Here is a 21065-nt window from a genome sequence, read left to right as displayed (position 1 = left end):
CGTCTGGTTGTCAAGGGCACTCTACACTCTTAACTTCCTAAATTGCTCCTTTGACAACCAGAATCCTCCAGTGGTCCGACATTTCGGCAGTCACCAGCAGCTGCAGCCTAAAGCCAGGCCACCGGTCCTTATCAAGGATCCAGAGACCTGGCGGACTGAGGGGCCTTTCGACCTGGAGACCTGGCGGAGAGGATATGCTTGCATGTCCACTCCCTCAGGCCCCCGCTGGATACCATCTAAATGGGTCAGGCCCTTCGTCCCGAAGCAGAGGGCGCAGAAAGGGGCTGTGCCACAGGTACAGGTGGCGTGTTGGCGGAGGAAACCCTCCCTCAAGAGGTCATCCTACTCCTCCAGTCTCCTCCCCATTCCAGAAGAGCCTTCACCTCCTTCTTCCCCTCCACCCCTCCACTTTTCATGGCACTTTGAGTCACAATCCTCCACTCCAGCTTCCTCCCCTCTCATTTAAAATTTAAGTTGGTTATTTGGGGCAGAACCATCTGTTTAAGTATTTTGTGTCTAACTGTTTCCTTTTTGTCTTTTAGTACATCTCCCCAACTCACCGTTGATTTTCACTCCCCTGATCCGCGAGCTGGCCGAAAGAAACTTAGGGCGCCGAGTGTGAGTGCTTAACACCTCGGACCCATGGAAATGAGCGACCCCTCTTCTTCTGTCGGTTTCCCGGCTGTTTTAATGACCTGGAAAGGCTCGGGGATGGCCTTGGGCAGCCCGCGCTCCAAAGGATGAGAAGAGGCTTCAGGTTTTTTTCTCAGTCTTCAGTGTTTATTAGTTATTTATCTAAAAGATTTTCTCTCAGCCCGACAGAGGTCTGCACAGCAAGCCAGCCATGAGCACACTGTGTGCCCCCGGGGCGGTCACCTATCTTTATACTCAAAATTACGTATACAATATTTATCAATTTTCCCCAACATCTTTTACCCTTATTGACCAGTGCACTTTTAGTAATAACCAATCCCAAAGTGCCAACATCACCACAGAAGATGGAGACTAAGAAGAAGGAGGAGGACAGGACACGCCCCAGTTCCTCCATCTTACTTCTTTAGAGCCCCCTGTACAGAAATCTTAAACCGTGTGTTTAACACTCTAATTAACTTATCCCTTCACCATTTACCCCAGTGAAATCCTCCCATCCTCATACAGGTGTCGTCTCCTGTGTAGGATCAAAGTCCAGCCACCAGACACTTCTGGCAACATTCCAGGACCTCCAAGCCCCCCTAGGGTGGTCTCAGTCACTCGGCACATCAGTCCTGAGGTGCTGAGATCCCACATTCTTCGACTTCTCTTCGGAGGCAGAAAGAGCTGCAGATGAAGAGGGGCCCACCGTTCCACCTCGCAGCCATCCATGGGCCAATGAACTTTGTCTTAGAAGTTGAAAGCACTTGGCCGGACCAGCCGCGGATCCCTATGTTTTGAGTTTCTTACGTGAACATTTACTTTCTTTTCTGCTTATTTGGTAAAACTGCATGAGGGTGTATGTGGCCAAAGGTCCAGCTAGCAGGAGGTGAAAGGCCGACGCCTCTGCTGCAGCAAAGGCCAGCCCCCCTTGGTGTCTTGGCCTTGGGCTGGGCTGGATCGCGGACTGGATTTGCACGCTGATGAGACGAGGAAAGGAGCAACCACTTGCTGGGGGTGGAAGTCGGTTTATTGATGGCAGGTAGGCACTAACAGAGGGAAGGCACCGACCAGCAAATGGCCAGGAGCAAAGGGTGAGGCAAGGTTTTAAAGGCAAGGGGTGGAGAAGGGAGGGATGCCCAGCTAGCCAATAGGGAAGGGTATGGGGAGGTACATAACCTAACTGAAATACAAAGCAACCAATAAATACAAAATAAAGGAGGGGCCCCAGGACCACAGCCAACCACAACCCCCAGAGAGAAGAAGGTTCTCGAAGACTAGGAGGAGTGGGGGGTGATTGACTGGGCCCAGGGAGGAGGAAAAGTTTACTTATAAGGACAAATAGGGGAGGAGAAGTTACATAACTTAGGTGACTGACAAACTGGGGGAGCAGGGGTAACCATGGAAACATAACAGACAAAGGGCTTGTGGCGGGAAAACTGGGGAGGGCAGAGCCATTTACATTGAATAGGGGGAAACAATACATAAAATGGGGGAGCAATACAAGAAACTTAACAGCACAACAAGTGGAGATAAATTTTTGTTAAATAATGATCTCCTATAGATGGCATTTTTTTTCCCTTTGGTACTGAAGTTACACATGACAGCATAAATAATGATCTCCTATAGATGGCATTTTTTTTCCCTTTGGTACTGAAGTTACACATGACAGCATTTAATCCTGTAATGAGAACAGGTTTTAAGCCTAGTAGCTGTTGATTTTGCCAAGACAACAAATGGGACCTTTATGCTAATGGAAGTTAAGATTTGAATCTTTCCGCTATGATGCAGTTTCTGTCCTCAGAAGATCTTGAGATAGGATGCTGTTTCAAATGATGTAACACCAAGCATAAAGAAGAGTTTGGATTCCTTTTTTTTTGAACTGCAGTACTTACATAATCACATTCCTTTTCCCCAGAAATGCATATATCTGTATTCAAAGTAGACAAAAAAACCTGTCATCACCTCCAGGTAAAAAACCAGAACTGTGAAACAATGGTACCAGTAAAATCTGTAAATATGTTAAAACAGGGGAAAATTAACATTTTTTCCATTGGTAAACCATGTAGCTGTGGCAACTTATATAATTAACAAATTATAAGACTATCAAGGTTGACTTCCTACTTGCATAAGCCATCAACATTCACAAAATGGAATCCAGACAGAGTTCCAATCTGTGTTTAAACTGCTGTGTCTATCTCAGCAAGCCATCCTGGATAAAGTCCTCATGGTACTGAAATCAATGCAAAAAGACAAAAAAAGGAGATTATTTCAGGGTTTCCAGGATTCCAACAGATCTCAAACCAGATTAAAACCAGATCTCCCCTGCCTAAATGCTAGGATGAGCTATCAAGTCATTATTTTCTTAGTGGTAGTCTGAATTTACCAAGTGCCTTCTCCTACCAGTGAAGCTTGTTATTCCCTCTTGGTAGGTTTCATTGCTAATGATGATCAGTAATTCATTTTATCATGGCAAAATGTTTTCTAGAAACCCTTCACTCCAAACTAAAAGCAAAACCATGAACACTGAAATATGGTGTCTAAACTGAAATACTGAAATATCTGGAGATGGCAGTTTGGAGAGTTTCATGACATAAGCTCATGGAGTCTGAAACCAAAATAGTCAATGATTTCTGGCAACTGCAGGGTCCTATAGCTGCACACACTGGAGAATTGCATTGGCTCCTAGCTTTGTGGCAAAAATCCAAAGATCCCTGAGGTCTCCAGCCTCACAGGCATTCAAATGGAATCCTGTCACTGGGCTGAGAAACCTGAGCTCCTGGCAATCCACAGGTGAAAGAAGTTAATTGAAAGATAAGTCTTTTTCTCCTGATAAATCACTGGGCTTCAAAGCTGCTGAATAACCTTGCTTTGTTGTGAAAAACTTCCAACCAGCTCTAATCAAACAGTCACAGATTAAGTTAAGGAAAGCAATTTAATTGAAAGAAGGTGCAGGGAGAGCTCTGGGGGATTTGTGTAAGTGCTGAGGGACACTTAAAAAAAAAAGTGTATGCTCCTACAACCCCGATTTCTTTGTTGGGACAGTAGAGTACTAAGGTATGAAAGAAAAATAATCAGTGAAGATTTCCCCGTTTTCCCCTTGCATTGCATCCTGCAGATTGGAACAGTACAGGCTGATCATCTGTTAATCAGTTGTTTAGGTGATTACTACCAGAGAACAAAAGAGATCATATGTGTGAAAATAAGCCAGGCAGAGATTCAAGAGAGATTAAATAACACATTTTCTTTCTCTCTTTGTAGTAAACGTCCACGTTACGAAATAACAAAAAAAAAAAAAAAAAAAAAAAAAAAAAAAAAAAAAAAGCAGAAAAAAAATCCACCTAAGGCCATTTTCTCTAACTCAGGCTCCAGAGATACCTTTAAAAGAACTTGCTTGCATTTTTTTCTCTTTCTGTATTGAAGAAATTAATAAAAGATCACCATCTGGGGCAAGTATGAGTTTGATACTGTGTTTTATTGATGACAAACTCCAATTCCATCTTCACACACCAGTCCAAAGCCCAGTTGCTGCTCCAGCTGCTGCATGGATCTACCTGAAGGCAGATCAGGGATTTAAGGCAGTACAGTACACAAGATTGAAGGTGTTGCACATAAACTGATGGATGTAGCAAAGTACTTTCAGATGTGCTAAAATGATGGAACAGGCTGCCCAGAAAAGCTGGAGCTGCCCCATCTCTAAAAGTGTTCAAGACCAGGATGGATGAACTTTGAGCCCCCTGGTCTGGTCTAGTGGAAGAAGTCCCTGTCCACGGGCAGAGGATGATCTCCAAGGCCATTTCCAACCCAGGCATTCTATGATTCCCTGGATTCTATGGAACCCTGGAGGTGGCCGCGTTTGGATGGCTGTGGGAAAGAGGCGAGGTCGGGGTCGGGGTCCCTCGTGGTCCCAGGACGGCGGGATGCCGGCGGGCAGGAGCAGTGCTGAGGGAGGAGCAGGAGCGGTGCTGAGGGAGCGGTGCTGAGGGAGCGGTGCTGAGGGAGCGGTGCTGAGGGAGCGGTGCTGAGGGAGCGGTGCTGAGGGAGCGGTGCTGAGGGAGCGGTGCTGAGGGAGCGGTGCTGAGGGAGCGGTGCTGAGGGAGCGGTGCTGAGGGCCAGGCTGGGGCCGCTCGGGACGCCGTGAGGGGAGCGAGGGGCCTGGGTTGTCCCAGCACCCCGCACCCACTGTGCTCGACAGCCTGGAGCCGTGGCTGAGAGCGGGGACGAGACGCCCACCCCCCATTCCTAGCGGCATTTCCTACAACCTCCGGAAAATCTCAGTGAGAAGCCTAACCCGCCCCGATCCCGCCTCTCATGGCAGCACGGCTGCTCTGCCGCGCCAAGCGCAGCGGCGGCTGCGCCCTGCCCCTCTCGGCATTCCGTGCTCCTCCCGCTCCGCAGCGGACACTCCGGAGCTGTTTTTCCCTCGCGTTGGCGCCAGAGTTCCCCGTTTCCCAGCGGGCGCAGACACAGCCCGGCCCTTCCCGGCCCCGTTCCGGCTCTTCCCGGCCTGCGCGGGCGGACCCGGCACGTGGCGGTCCCCGGAGCCCCCTCGGCCGCCGGGCGGAACCGGGCAGCGGCGGGACGGAGCTTCACCTCCGTGGGACTGCCCGCGAACGGTGCTTCGGGCTCTGGCCTCCCAGCGGCCCTCCCCGTGTCCACGGCGCCTGTGGGGATCGAAAGCTCATCTGCGCACACCGGGCATCTCAGTGGTGTCAGCACAGCCAGCGCACCTGAATGTGCTCCTTGTTCCTTCCTGGCACTCCCTCCTGCCAGACAGATTCCTGCAGTCAAAACATTTCGGTGCAAAGCAGCTCGGCAGCTTGAGTTGCAGGTGTGGGAATCACCGGGCCCAGTGTTTGGAATGGTGCTGTGGTTTCTCACCATGAAGTTCCTGTAGAGCTAACACGGTCTGTTGGGGGAAGGGGCTGGGAGATCCCAGTGAGCCACCGGTGGTTTGGTGTTTTTTAGATACAGCACTGACAAGGAGCAAGGGATGCAGTTGCTTTGGCTTCAGCCTCATCAGGCCTTCAGTAAGAGCTGATGTTATTCCCAGGCCCCAGCTCCTTTCTTTCCCTGGTTAAACTGGTGACTCCTTCAGCCCACCTGGCACTGCTGCCAAACTGGGGTTTGTCATGAGCATTCTCTCCCAAAAACTGGGTATTGTTTACTTCGGCAGTGCTGTCATAGGGAACCCTGCTGGCTAACACTGCAGAAACACAATGGGGTGTTCAAAGCTGTGTTATTACAGGTGGTGAGTGTATAGTACACTTCCTCATATTTAGGGGCTTGTAAGGGCTCATCTGAAACCCTCTGAGATTCTCCCCTTTCCTTTGATCAATTGGTTGTCATAAATCTAAACTGCAAGTGCTTGGGGAAAGGATATCCAAATGCCTCTTTCTCATATGTGGGTCATAAAAGAAAGGCCCAGCTAGCAGTAGGGTGAACATGTCGGAAATTTCTGAAAAAAGGGAGTATTCTAAAACACTGGAACTTGCTTGTGACCGTATCATAAATACTGCCAGGTTCATGAGCTTGCCCCCAGACAGCACACATATCTATCTCATGCCCTCTCTCCTGCTTCTTCCACCTCCAGTCCTGATGCACCAACAGACGTATCCAAGAAGAGCTTGGAAGAGTGGCTGAAGCTATGGAGCAGCAAATCCTCATTTTGCTCACTCACTGCTGTCTCTGGACTGGCAGAAGAGTGGGGCACCTCTGGCCACTAAAGGAGCTGCTCTCAGAATTACAGGTTCCTGCTATTCCATGTTAGTCACTCTGCATGCATGAGTGCAAACTAAACAGCCAGCAGTGAAAATGTGTACGTTGCCCAGATGCAAACAGGCATTTCTGGAGAGAACCTAGTGGATGTGGGAGACCAGAAGTGCAGCTCTTAGGTGATTCACATCCCCACCAAGGAGGCAGTTGTGTTCCAAATTAACCTGTGTAGGGTTGCTGTAGAGTACAGCCTTCCCTGCAGAAACTCACTCTTCCTTTGCTGTCTATATTGTGTGTTATGGGAAAAAAATGAGATTAAAGAAGAACATCTGAGATGGTCTCTGAAAGTTGTGTCTCCTGATGCAGACAAGTGGCAGTTCATGTTTACAGTATTTCCCAACAAATTCTGGTACATGCAGTTTCTCCTGCTCCACACTGCACTGATATGATGCTGGGAATTTGGTCAATGAACAACCCTACAGTCCTGTTAGAGCACAACACTTTGGCATGACTTTGGAGCTGTCTGTACTGTGAAACAGGACTTGAACACAGAAATTACACTTTGTTGTTGCAAGAAACTGTTCTAAAAAAGTATCTTCAGTGTTCAGTCTTCACCAAACACCAAGTGAAATACCCTTTCAGGTGGTTTTGCCCATGCAAAGTTTTGAAAATAAAAAAATGAATCTGTACCTTGGGGTGTGGGGTGTGGTTTTTTTTTTTTTTTGTTCTACAAAAATATGGATCTTTATATCTGTATGGTATATTCCAGAGCTGTGAATACAGTTCATTTCTTTGATGCATGAATATCTCTAAGCCTCTCAGGTGAAAGCTGGGAACAAATTTATAATTAGCTGGATTGTAAGATTAACACCTACCCTCTAGTCCTATATAACACCTACACTATAGTCCTAATTCTAGTTGAAAGATGAGGTTGAAATGTTTCTATGCTATCATGAATCTCCTTAGGCTTCAAGACATTACTGGGATATACAGCACTGCAGTATCTGGTATAGCACTTAGAGCTCTTACGTCTTTTATGTGAATCACCATATGGGTCCGTGAAAAATTAATTTTAAAATGTTTGATTTTAATTTAGCAGTTCTTTCAAGGTAGTACAGCCCCAGCAATCACTACTGGGTCCTCTGGGAAACAAGAGAAAAGGGAAAAAAAAAGAAAGGAACATTTCTGGAATCACTTTCTTTTGCCCAACTCAGTATCAGCGGGCAGAAGCAATAACGAAGGGGCTGCAGGACTGCTCTCAGCTATTATTGTGCCTGGCTTGCTCTCAGCATGACTCACTGCAGACAATATATAACACCACTCACAAGGGAAATGAACAGTAAATACTTGGCCCTGGATTTTTTTTTTAAACTCTCTTCAGTTGGTTTGGGTTTTTTCCCCCCCCTCTCTGATTTGTATCCCTTTATCCTCGCCCATGTGCTATATAAGCCTCTCAAATCTAATGTCCATAACACCACCCCCCACTGGTAGCAGCAAGCCCTTCCGCTGCTGTAGGGTTTGCTTTGCAGAGGTTTACAAGAAGAGGCATTATTGAGAAACTGTATGTGTTAACCCAGTGGCACAGGGTTGCTTCAACACCTTCCCTCTGGTTTTTCTTTTCTTGGGGGAGGGGTGGCTGCTATTCTAGCTAAATGCATCTCTTGCTTTGCCATAGCAGCCAGGCTAGCTTAGGAAGAAAACCTTGGGGCTAAACAGGCTAGGAGTGCAGCCAAGGGGGTCAGGAGACAGCTTTAAGGATTATACTACATAATTAAAGGCTGACTCTGAACATGCTTCCTGGTACCCTGTGTTCAAACATACAAACCTTTTTAGGTAATAATTCTTGGTCCTCATTTGTATCGGAGGGATTTGTAGGTTAAAGTTGCCATACAGGTAGTGAGTCAGGATTACAAATTATTCATCTAGACTATAAAAAGGCAACACCTTCCTAAACCTGTCCTAGCCAGTGAGAACTGAGGGTAAAATATAAATAGATGAACATGCATTGTTTGTTTTTGTGAAATGCCCTCTGGGTGCAGCTGATGTCATTCTGCAGCAACTTTCTAGATTGAAAATGAGGATTCTTCTCCTGAAGTGCTCTGTGATCACGTCAGGGCCAGAACATTCTTCTACTGGATAAAACCTGTGATGCTGAAGACCCACATTCAAGCTTATATTGTGCTAGCTCCAAGGAAAACCCTTTTATCTTCAAGTATTTCTAATCAGCTGGAGTCAGGACTAAAATCTAGGTCCTCCATTATTCATATTCTAGGCTAGGGCTGCTGTCCCATCAGCCTACACAGTACGATCACTTGCTCTCCAGCTATCCCCCATCCCAGATCAAAATGACTCCTATAGACTCTTGTGTTTGCTAAACCAGCATATTCTAACATTTCAGGCAAATATTCTAACTAAGTCTATGAAACTGCATTGATTTAGCATTCATTGTCTAAAAATAGGTCCTAGCGAGATGCTGGTACCAAAAAAGCTAGAAGCAATGGAAAGGAGGAAAAAATACTGAACACACATATTGATAATATATAGTGTGAGCAAGCACTTGCTTATCTTATCTATGATGCACAAATAGACAAAGAATCAAGGCAGCATATGTTCACTGATTGAAACACATAATCAAGTACGAACAAGGATAAATCACACTTCACATCAAAGTTGTGAAAAATGCGTGTTGTATGTTTTGCCTGATTTTCTACCAGAATTATCAGTTTTCTGTTTCAAGAGAAGTTGTAATATGCCAGACCTCATCTTCTATACAATGACATATTTAAATGAGACCTGTTGTTTTGGGTTTGTTTTTTTTTTTTTTCAGAATACTGGCTTTTTTACTACTTTGGTTAAATTCCAGTGTGCTGTAAAGAAGTCTCTTGTCACATACATAACAAAACAGAAAGAGACACCAAACCATTAATGTACCATTACAGACAGAAATGCGAAGAATCTCACCCTGTGTTGTGAGCACTGCCTTGTAGTTTTGATGAAGCTCATGTTTGACTGAATCAGTACCTAATCTTTTGTACATATTACTGTCTAGTGTCTACCTACTCCCAAGTACTTTTCATTCCTTAAAAATCTCTTGTTTACAACCATTTCCTTGTTTGGTTTTTGGAGAACAAAGAGGAAAAGAAAAGCTTTATTCCTTACGTTAGGTCTAGATCACATATACAAAGGAGAAGAGAGATTCTGCTACACTTTATTCAATATGATGTTACAAGAAAACAACAGTTACAGCTGACAAACCATTACATCTTTCATAATACAGACAAATTACAAGGTGTAACAAATAATGCGACATTTATTTTACTGTACTGTTTACGATGCTGTTCTTCTGAAGTATATATATATTTAATTACATTAACATTGTTTTCATGTACCAGCCCTCCCCTTTTTTATTTGTTAAAAAAAGAATACCTCTTAGTGCACCATACAAAAATCCGCATGGCAGCTGGCAAGCAGGAATTTTGTATGCAGCACCATGGAAATGCATTTTGGGGGATGGGAATTATAAGTGCATCCTTTACTTTTAGATTTTTTGCTTATGTGAAGAATGCAAGGCAGTAACATACAGTCACTCCACCTAAATGCTGGTAGGGGAGAGTATTGTTATGCTCAGTAATGCAACCTACTTCTGTTTTATAGGGGGTATCTGCATTTTGCTCCTTAGTCTGTACAGCCTAAACCTTTTATATAACAAAGATTACAAACCCAGTAATATTCACAGATGAATATTTTGTATATTCATCTTTTTGTATATTCATATATTGAGCATTGACTACACATTTGGTTGTGTGCACTGACACGGGGTGTACATAACCCACCAACCCAAGCGTATATATTTATTTATCCTAACTTCCCAGGAGTCTGAAGTGCAGAGCCCCTATGCACCAAAGAGAAAGCAAAATCCCCTGTGCCTCTGTCTACTGCAGATTGAATTTTCACTGTTGTACTGATGACTTGTCCTAAGCCATGGTTCTGATTAAAAGTAAGAGTGAGAATTAAAAGGACCCAACTGATGTAGGACCCCATACAGTAAAGCAATGTAATGTCAGAACTATTGGAGTGTTCTGTCTGGGGTGGTGCCTGATGGGTGTGGATTCAAGTTGAACTGAACCCAGCATGAGAGAAGACTGAACAATCTCCAGCTGGTTGACTTGTAAATTTAGGTTCTGTGAACTTGAACTTGTAAGGACTCTCTGTATCATGCAGACCAAATCTATCACCATCTTCCCTTCCCCATTAAATTAATATTAGATCCCACAGAGAGTTAGAACATGCCCTCCCACTTTTATCTGCCTGCTATACCTGCTGCCCTGTTGCTGCTCTCCCATCTTGCAGCAAAGCCGCACCCTCTCAAGTATTACCAGGACAAACCTACTGGATCTCAGCCAAGTGGTAGGAAAATGCAAGTTAAGCTGCTGCTGGCTACTCACTCTGAGCAAATCCCACAGTTTCTCCAGGACTGTGCCCCAAAGACTACTGGTCACTGAAGCCAACTTTTGACTTCAACAACGTGACAACGTTGGCAATGTGAAACATCACGTTCCAGGCACCCACATCTGGAAGGCTGGGCTACTTCTTGAGTCTTTGAAGATTCTTTGGGGAAGTGATTTCAGAAGGATGAGAGAAAAAGAGAGTAACACTACTGATCTTTGCTGAAGCTGTCTCAAGGGCGTTGACAGGGTTTAAACAGTCCATTCTGAACACTGAGAAGAGCAGTGGTGAAAACAGCTGGACAGGTGGGCAACTGTCTGGGTGAGCGGCTGTCTGATAGGTGTCAGGCTAACTGTGCAGGTAAGGGCTCTGCTGGAAGGGAGAAGAGTGAAATAAGGCTGTAGTGTCAGCTGTTCCCTGGGCAAAGGAGCTTCTACTATCTCAAAAAAACCCTTGATTTTTTCCCAGCAGATCTGATGTTACAGAAGAATAATTTGCAGTGCTCACGTGAAAAGCACCATCCTGCTGAGCCCTAGGTTGCCTTCATGCCAGGAGAATTCCCCAGGGCCCAGAGCCCCCATGGGAGAGCAGCAAAACCAAGCCACCACAGGCAGTCAGGGTGCCTGGAAAGTGGGTGCAGGAGTAAGATACCCTGGTCACTCCTTAATGATCAGCAGGTGAGATAACTTCATTACTGCTGAAGATTAAGTTGCTATTTAGAAACCTAGATATTTATGAACTTTCATTCTGGCACTTAATTGAGTTTGAAGACTTCTGGATCAGCTTTATTTCAGTGGTTGCTTAGAAGTGGGAATGGGGCAGAGAGGATAATCTCATGTGCACATGTGTGTTCACACACATACGCACACACACATACCTTAAGCAAACACTGTACATGAGTCACTATGGATAGAAATGTGCTACGCTCGTGGGAACAATTGGGGAATTACTCTATATTAAACCTTCAGATGGTTAGTTGAGCAGTGTAATTGCTTGCCTTCAAATTTAAGCTGTCAAGTAGAAGCATCTATGAAACTACCCTTATATTCCTAATCAAAATCTTTGTTATGATTTCAAAAATTCTTCAGATTTTGCAGCAAGTTTTTTTTTCTAAAAATAGCTAATTTTAATCATCAAACTGCACACAATTTAAGTAGCAAAGATAATGTATAAAAGACTTTTCTCTTACAAAAAAAAGGAAACATGAAACCCAAACAAACCACGTCTAAGGCAGTTTCAGTGTGTGATAAATTCAAAAGTTCAGTGGTCACTTTTCCCCCTATAAACACAGGGGAAGAACTGTAGTAAGTTCTAAATATGATTGTGACTGAAAGTGGCTTTCAGATGGCTTTTCGCAGATCCTGAAACAGAGATGTCAGTGGGGAAAATTGTCTTTTAATGGCTGTGCAAATATTGAGAATATTTCCACAGTTCAGTTCTTTGAAAGTGTAGACTCCTGTCCTAGTTCATTAAGAGACCTTTTGTAGCTGCTTGTGCATTCAAGGATTTGCCTTATTTGGTGTCTTTTTCTTATTAAACACTGCTGGAGTTTAATAAGATGGCAGTAGCACAAATCCTTTCCCCCTCCTTTTTAAACACTGAAAGCTAACCAAAGCATTACCACACTTCCTTAAAATGTAATTCAATGCATCCAGCAAGCAAAGGATGTCAAAATTATGTGTAGAATAATATTGCCTAGCAAGTGCTTCTGTCCAAGCAGGACTATAACTCAACAGTGATTTTTGCACCATACCTTGCCCTCGCTGAATGCAAAGTTGTAAACAGGGCAGTTTTTCCACACCCCTGAACACAATGCTCTCCCCAACCAAAATGTAGCAGGGGCTTCCTTTTCTGAAATCACACACACAACTTAGTTTCTTGCAAAGTTTGCATTTGAACGATTCATTCAGAAAAGCTGCCTAAAGACTAAGGATCATGTAGTGCCTTGCAATCAGCTCAGAATACCTCTGGAAAATAACTCAAAAGGTGCTTTGGTGTGGAACAGCAAACAGTCTGGGATGAGGAGAATTCTCCACCTTGCTTTGTACATGGCAAAGTAACACAGCTAGATTTAATGGCTCATTCAAAGGAAGTTTTTCTGTACCTCAGTATCTGCCTTGAATTAAACAGAACAGTTTCATCATCTCTGTTTTCAAGAAAATATTCCAAAAAGTAACTAGTGTGAGGAAAACCATAGAGATGTTAGCCAAGACCCATAAAAAAGAGATATTCTTGAAGAGAATAAAACCATAAGGAACTCACTGTGTATCCGTCAGCTGCATACATCTCATAAGTTTTGCTTTGTCCTTCTCACAGGCCTATTTTGAAAACTGGCATGCTACATAGCCTAAGCAGAGTAACCAAATTTAGAGTACTTAAGTAAACATGCAATTATTGCCATGTTTTTAAAAGGATATGAATGGTCTGAGGGGATAATGAGAAAAGAAATAACCCAACAACACTTGAGGAAGAGTGGCAAGTGTTGTAATTGTCAGCTGATCGGACAAGTTGGGCTTGCCCTGGGAAGAAATAGTCTTCCCATTGGTTGCAAACTATGCACAACCCTCAAAGAAAACACACAGTCTTTTATGCCACTGTTGGCTCTTTTTGTACAGTTGTTACTGAAGGAGTGTGAACACCAAATGTGTTGTCTGTAAGTATTTAAGACATTGCTGGTGAAAGCATAAAAATCCTTACAAAGATGCAGCGCTGCAGTGGAAAATCAAACAAAATCAAACACAAAAGACTGAAAGAGTACATGCCATGTATTAGTAAGCAAAAGCTTAATCTTCACATAGTTCTCTGAAATCACAAGGTATCCAAATGCGTGCAAGGTTTTAAATAAATTGCAGGGAAAAACAGGGTCTTGCCAGCTTCAATTTTCTTTTGAATGAAATCCACCATAGAGACAGAAAGGAAACAGGCCGTGGTTCCTTCCTGGTGTCGGCCTCCTCATTAGGTTTTTGTTTCCCTCCTCCAACCTGGTAAATTTAATCCTGTAAGGAAACAATATAAATTATAATAAGCCTCATGAATTGCATTTTGTTTTTCACTTGGTAAAATATAGGTTAGGCCAAAGCCAGTTATGAAGATGCCAGCTCAGAGTGAAGGGCAGGCTTCCAAAGCATGTTTAGAACTGGTACCTCAGGAAAAGGAACTTAAAACACCAGTGTTTTCAGGGTGGTCACCTAAGTGAGATATATTAATCCATATTCATGTGTCTGTGCCCCAAGAGCTAATCATCACAGGTACTATTAGCACTGACATTCTCCATGGAAAATTATAGACAGCTGTAACCAGTCATCTCTTCTAAAGGTGGTCACACCCCCTGAATGCAAAGGAAGGTTGCTAAAAATGCTGGCAGTGCTTCAGGAGTTTACAAGCTTTTTTTGCCCCTTTCTTTTTTTGCCCCCTTTCTCCCTAGTGATCTCCTCCATAACAATGCTCGTAATTAGTTTTTGAAAAGGTCTCCTCAGTTTTCCTTTCTGAGAGTTGTTTGGGGCACCTTGAAGCAAATCAGAAACATTTCTGCAAATATACCCAGGTTATGGAGCTTGATGTGCTGTGTCTAAATGTATTTACCTTTATTTCAGTGTATTTCTATTATCTAGGCAGATAATTGCAAACTCTCCTTTCAAATATAAAAATAAACACCATCAATAGCTTCACTTATGTTGTCTTTCACTCTACTGATGAAGCTCAAAGCAATGGCTGCACTTGCACGAAGGTATCCTGATGTTTCTGAGGTTTACACAAAACAGGAGGCAGGCTGAGAATGTGGGACAGGAAAACAAAGTATCCAATAACTGCAAGAGCCATGTGAAGGCTGAATGAAGGCTAGATGAACTGGATGAACTGAAGCCACTGAAAGGATTTTATAATTAACACATTTAACTCTTAATAAATCTCCAAGTAGAATTTTATGTCAAGTAATAAAGTGAGACTTTCTGAAAAATTCTGAAAATATATTTGTTAAGTTCTCCAAGACTAGAACTACAGACCTGATACATTTTTAAAATGCTGTTGCAGGAAGACAGTCAGATGTGAAGGAATTTCAGTCCTTAAAAAAAAGAATGCTGAAATATTCATTGAGCATGGAACTGGTTTGTATTAGCATGTCCTAAAACTATTTAAATCAAACTGGATGCAGGTGCCAGTGAATCTAGTCTAGTCCTCATTTCAAAAGCAGCAGAAAAACAAGACATTGGTTTTGAACTGCAGTTTCAAGCTTAGCACTTTCATTGTGGCTTTCAACAAAGCATCCCAATGTCTATGCAATATCTTTACTTCTGTAATTTCCAGGGTTCCTGTCATGATTCTTGAGAGCTCTTCTTCTATTCTTTCAGCACCAGGATACCTGAATTGGATTAATGAAAGTCTTTTCTTAAGCATCTTGGGCCCTCTTGCAGCTTAGACTACCACCTCTAGAGTCCTTCTTGGGTTGTTTTCTAAATGTGTCTGGAGCTTGTGTGGACTGTCTATTCCACATCAAAGTCCCACTTTCCCCAATGTCTAGAAGCTTGGCTGAAATGCCAATAAATCTTGTTTCAAGGAATACATTTGAGCTGATGCATTTAGTTTACCTTCAAAAGCTTAAAAAGGAAAGCAATATTTGGAACGTGCAGAGATTCACAACTGCTCAGTGATGAAACACCAGTGATAACCCCAAATTTCAGATTTCCCTTCCTTCATGAGCACTTTTCAGGGGTGTTCTTTTTAGGACCTCCTTCTTGGAAAGAAGCAACTAAACTCCCAAAGCTCCTTCCAATGCTGAGGTTGCATTTGCCCCCACTGCCACCCACACTCCAGTTGTGGAAAGCAGGCTTGCAAGTTGGAAGCTGCATCTGCCCAGGCCCAGAATAGCCGGCCTAATTTCAAGCTAAAACCAAATTACTGGAGTTCCAGAGACTGGCATAAGCAGCAGGGACATCTGAGACAGGTAATGAAATTATAAGGATAGCAAAGTCTCTGGATGCATGTTTTTCCAGTAGTTATCTAATTGCTCAGAGGGTCATTGCTCATTTGAGAATAACTGCAGTTTAATTACAGAGAACTTTTCCTTTCTATCACTGGACCTCAGGACAGTATCTAAATGAGGTAAGTATCACACTTCTCCTGGGATTATGCTACAGTATCCCAGTAACAACACTACATTGCCTGGTTTCAAGTTTGGCTTTGTAGGCAAAGCTGATGACACATTCTCCAGGGCAGGGCCTGAGCTTGTGAAATGGGGAATACCTTCATTAGGAGCCTAGCACTTCCAGAATCAAGCCTTAGAACATTAAGAGATTCTTTAGAAATTAATAAACTGAGAGCTGCTACCCTATAACACATGGGGGGAAAAGGCATCTTTGCACACTGGACTACTGCCAGCACCAATGCACACTGCAGGCAGAACACTGAAAACTAAGAAAGGGTAGCAGGAGTTACAGGTTTCCTGCTCTGGCTCAGTGTAAGGCAGATCACAGTTATAAGATCACAGCTCTACCAGCTCCAGCTTTGCTGGCTCCTGCCGTGCCAGGGCTGTAACTGGTTTCTTGTGAAGCTTAGAGACTGTGTATGGTGGGCAACACCACCCTCCACCTTCTGCACAGGCTCCAGATTTAGATTAGATCACTGGAAAAGAACATGATTTGATGCCACATTTCACTAATGGCTCTGGCTGGGGAAAGCTAAAAGACCCAGTACAGCTGGAACCGGGGAACAGTATGGTGGTCTCAGTCTCTGCAGTGTTGAAATGTGCAACAGGCCTGGTTTGGGAAGGCAGCCTGCATGACAGACCCCCTGCTCACAGCAGTGCCAGAATGCACAGGGTGTTCTGAACCCTCAGCTCTGCCTGCCAAGGTGTTTCTCCTGAGTTTGAAATCCTTACATGACACAACAAGTGTGGTGGTTAGGAATAGATAATGTTTGTACCTGAGTCCCTAATTCTCTGAATGTGTATTGTCAATTCAAAAGTGGAGTCAGCAGGTGAAGTCCCTTCCCCTGCCTCAGAGAGCTGGGGTGCAGTGCCAGCTTTCTCTTCTGCTGAACACAGATATGCCACTTGTCAGAGGAGTGCTCTAATCATTGTGCACTTACTCTTCACATTTAATTTGGTTTAAAATGAGACATTAAACAGACAACTCTCCTAAACTGGAGAAACAGGGAGAGCATCTCTTTATCCACAGCAGAAAATCTACAAAAAACCCCAGAAAATTTTATACTGATGTGAACCAATCTTTTTATTAAAAAAGCATTGTTTCTTCAGAGTGGCTCTTGAAATGAAACATCAGTTGTTCACACCACAAAGATCCAAGGCAGGGCCCTCTACACAGTGCTGCCATTCAGTTCCCAGATGGCTTTATATTCCATGTTTGCATTTTTAAAGATATATTTTAGAAATATCCTTGCTTAGAATTTATACATTTCCCTCATCATACAAATCAAAGTTTTGCCTGGTGACTTGGCAGATTATGTTTATGACCTCTGGTCACAGCTTTGCTTATGAAATTGTAAATTGTTAAATGGAATATTTACAACCTGTAATTTCCCAAGAGCAAAGTAGGATTCTTTCATATCTCCTTAAAAATCAAACCAAAACAACAAATCCCAAACAAACAATCAACAACAAACCCTGAAACATTGAAGATTGCCTTAAAAATCAACTTTTTTCACCACAGAACCGGGTACTTTGTGTTTTTGTGACAACTCTACTAAATCTAATAGCTTTCTACAAGTAAGTTAATGATGTACTTGAAATATTAAGTGATCTACATGAAGTGACTCATTTCTATGTTTGTTACCTAGAGGAAAATTCTGCTGCATATATTCTGTTTGTCACAGACCCTGAGGAGGATAGAGTGTTAATCCACCTTAAAAACAGCAGATGCCAGCTTCAGAATGCAGTAGCTGTTGATGTTACAGTGGTTCTAGAAAGGCATACCAAAGCCTGTAATTTAAACATTAATCATACTCTCAAGGCATGAGGCAGAGGAAGGTGATTAAATCCCAAATATTTTTCTTTATTTTAATTAGTGAAAGAACGTCCTGTCCTGTAAAAATACCAGTTCAATACATGTTCCTTTTGGCAGCATCAGCATCCTTCTCTAGGTACTTTTAATTTCTGTATAAATTATCACATCGGGTGGAGCTGTGCTCCCGCAGAGTCTTTAGCATGCAAAGCACACTCAGAGTGCAGGTCTATTTATGTGGCAGCTGATGCAGCAGTATTATAAGAGTATTCCAGTTTTAAAATAAAAATGTGAGCTGACAGCTGGAGATACTGTATTCTTTATGAGCTGAAGCATGGAGGTATTTAAGATCATCAACAATAATACTCTTTCTGCTTCTCCCTCCACCACACATGCAGACACCATAGATACTGTTCATCCTCTCTGAAAAAAAAGTACAGTATTAACAGGTGATTTTCCCCACACCTTTTATTCCTACCTTTGTTAGAGAAATCATTTTAAAAAGCTAACCCAACATTAGCAATACTATTTGCACTCAGATAATATCTACGTGCAACTTGTTGCTATAAATATTAATTAATTGGATCACCAGTACCCATAATGCAACTTTATTTTGACCTTCATGCCCTATGAACTAGATATTTTTTGGATTCAATTTCCTTAAAACCAACTGTCAGCATCATGTGATGGAAGAGATGAAAAATGAAAATGAGCATTCCTGCTGTGCAGGTGAGTGACCTGTGGGAGACAGCTCTGCCTGCCAGGATTTTTACACGTACCATCAGACACAGACCAATTGATTAGATCATCTTATACCTGCCACCAACTAGGCTCAAGAGACTAATTAGAGAGAGTACTGCCTGCGCAGGCACCCCATTGACACCTAATTTGCTCAGCCAAAGCCTTTGGGGAGAATGTATTATCTCTGCAGCTGCACTTCATGCATTTCTGATTTGAGGCATAAGCAAGGAGTACTTCTTCACTCTTTTGAGCAAACTGAGTATATAAGCCCTTAAGTGCTAAATACAAGCAGACAAATTAAATCTGGCCAACTGCCATAAATCCTTTTTCCCCTTCAAATATATATACACATATACGTGCATACATGTTCTATTTTTTATCTATGTCTATGATATATGTGCACAAATGCAAACATACAAAAAATGTGTATGTATGAGTCTGATTGTGTGCAGAAAGGATGAGCATATAAAGGCATTTCTATAAATATATGCTTTAAAATATGTAATTGTCACACTGTATAGTTATAGTGTGCCTTCCTTCGCAGGGAAGTTTTACTTCCGTGAAATTTAAAAGAAATGCATTTGTTCTTATATATGAAAAATAAATGATCTGCAGTGTTGTTAGCTCAGGCTCAGAATTACCCCATGGACAAGGCTCAGTAGATTGATGCCTGTAAAGTTGCTCTGTGTATCTTCAGAGGTGCTAGTTCAAAGATTATCTCAGTATACAGCCTGGCTTTGTTGGAAGCTTTACTTCGGTGGACTATATCTTGTTTGTGATTTCCTAAGGAATACTATTCACTAAGGCTAAATATAAGGTTTTTTAAATTGCTTTCTGCTGGGCTTTAGTTTTATCTAGTTATCCATGCCCCAAAATACACAGGAGAGGCAAGACTTACGGCTGCTATTAAAAATTTATTCAGAAAAAAAAAAATAAGTAGAAGAAGAAAAAAAGAGACACACTAGAAAAACTAGGAGTTTTTGACAAACTGAGAAGGGTTTGAAGAAAACAATTTCAACTATAGGCTGGTTAGTGATTCCTGAACTCAGAAGCCTTGTAACGCACAGGAACGTAGTGAATTTGCGATACTCCTGAAATAGCACTGAAGCCAAGTATCTTCTTCCCTGTTATTTGTCTACAAAGCAACTTTCAGGAGCTGAATAGGGCTGAATTATTGTAGTTTAATTTCAGTTTCTGTCAAAGTCCATGTTGACAAAGTCAGTTTATAGTGTCAACTCAGGATTCTGCACCCCTGTATCTAAAGAAAGAAAGAAGCTGTAGCAAAATATGTGCAAGTTATGTGTGTGGCCAAAATATCAGGTGTAATCCCCTTTGCAAAACACACTATAAATGTGACTTCCAGTCTTGTTCATAGGATGGGGCATAATTCAATACAAAGAATATCTTCACCTTTCTCCCCTCACACAGGCCACATCTTTTCCAATTCATGTAATATTTCTTTAGCTACTTAATTTCATTAAATGCTTAAATGACACCTCTAGAACATCTTGGCAATTGTTGGCTACTATTCTTTCACAGATGCAGCATTGTACAGGATTCTTACACATTATAATTATAAGTGCCATGAGTACTTAGCAGTAAACCATATTTGACAAATAAGTAACACAGGATTAACTGGTTAACTTCTTCTGTTTTCTTCTCTTGTGTCTTAGTTACTGCACTGTTATTCTTATACACCAGGGATTTCCCAGACTCTATCTAAGGTGATGCCATTTGCTGTGTATTTTTCACAGTTCTAACATATAAATCATAATACAGATCCTTATGGACATATTGCTGTGTTACCAATTCCTCTCTCCACAAAGAATTTTTCACAGATTGACTTTGCCTCTAAGCAGAGCCCTGCAACTCTAAATAGATTTGTGTGTGGGAGTTGATTGCAATTTCAGGGTGGGTGCGAAGAGATGACCCTAAAAGAAGTGAGTGCTAGACAAGCACTGTAAGCTAGTAAGAAAATAAAAACGAGAATAGTAATACAATTATAAGCTAAATTATTTTCTGAGCATAATTTAAATAAGTAACATAATATTTGAAAGGTGAGATGTCTGTGGCACTGTGGATATGGGGCTGGAAAACAGAAACCAAGATTTTGGCTTTGCTGCTGAATGTGACTGTAGGCAAGTGATTTCATCCCACTGCAACCTGTTTTGTACCAAGTGCCCTGGTTTATGTCCCAGCCTCTGGGTTTAGTGTCTTCAAAATTAGTGCCCTGTTTTAGCTGGAGCCACCAATATTTCAAATTATGTAAATACAGTTAAATTTATCAAAAATGCAATATTAGAACAGTTGCAACATTGGTAGTACTTGAAACCTTTACTGTGAGTTTTTCAAATTGTACCTTTATGCACCGTATGAGTTCAAAATGAAAGTCCTGCATCACCTGACTTGGTGAATGTGCACCCAATAGTCCAGTGTGGGAGGTTGATTCTGAAGAGCCAACACTTACCCTTAAATTACACACCAGCTGCTAAGTAGCATATATGCATATCGATAATTGCAAACCAACCATGCATACTTTGCACACAGGTCTCTACAAAATATTATCATGAATTCCTTCAC

General features: G+C 42.4%; 1 protein-coding gene across 4 annotated transcripts in view; it reads right to left on the bottom strand.

The window, feature by feature from the left end:
- Positions 1–21065, bottom strand: part of CDK14 (cyclin dependent kinase 14) — a 350786-nt gene that overhangs the window by 27755 nt on the left and 301966 nt on the right. For 3 of the 4 annotated variants that reach the window (XM_063151053.1, XM_063151075.1, XM_063151067.1), the window contains one exon: positions 9537–13787. The exons of the other annotated variant lie outside the window; for it this stretch is intronic. The gene's annotated coding sequence lies outside the window, so the exon portion shown is untranslated. Of the gene's footprint in view, positions 1–9536; positions 13788–21065 lie in introns of those variants that run through there. 4 annotated transcript variants of the gene reach the window in all.

The sequence above is a fragment of the Melospiza melodia genome, chromosome 1, assembly GCF_035770615.1.
Source record: "Melospiza melodia melodia isolate bMelMel2 chromosome 1, bMelMel2.pri, whole genome shotgun sequence".
NCBI lineage: Eukaryota > Metazoa > Chordata > Aves > Passeriformes > Passerellidae > Melospiza > Melospiza melodia.
Note: the sequence above shows the minus strand (reverse complement) of the source record. Positions and strands in the feature narration are given on the sequence as shown.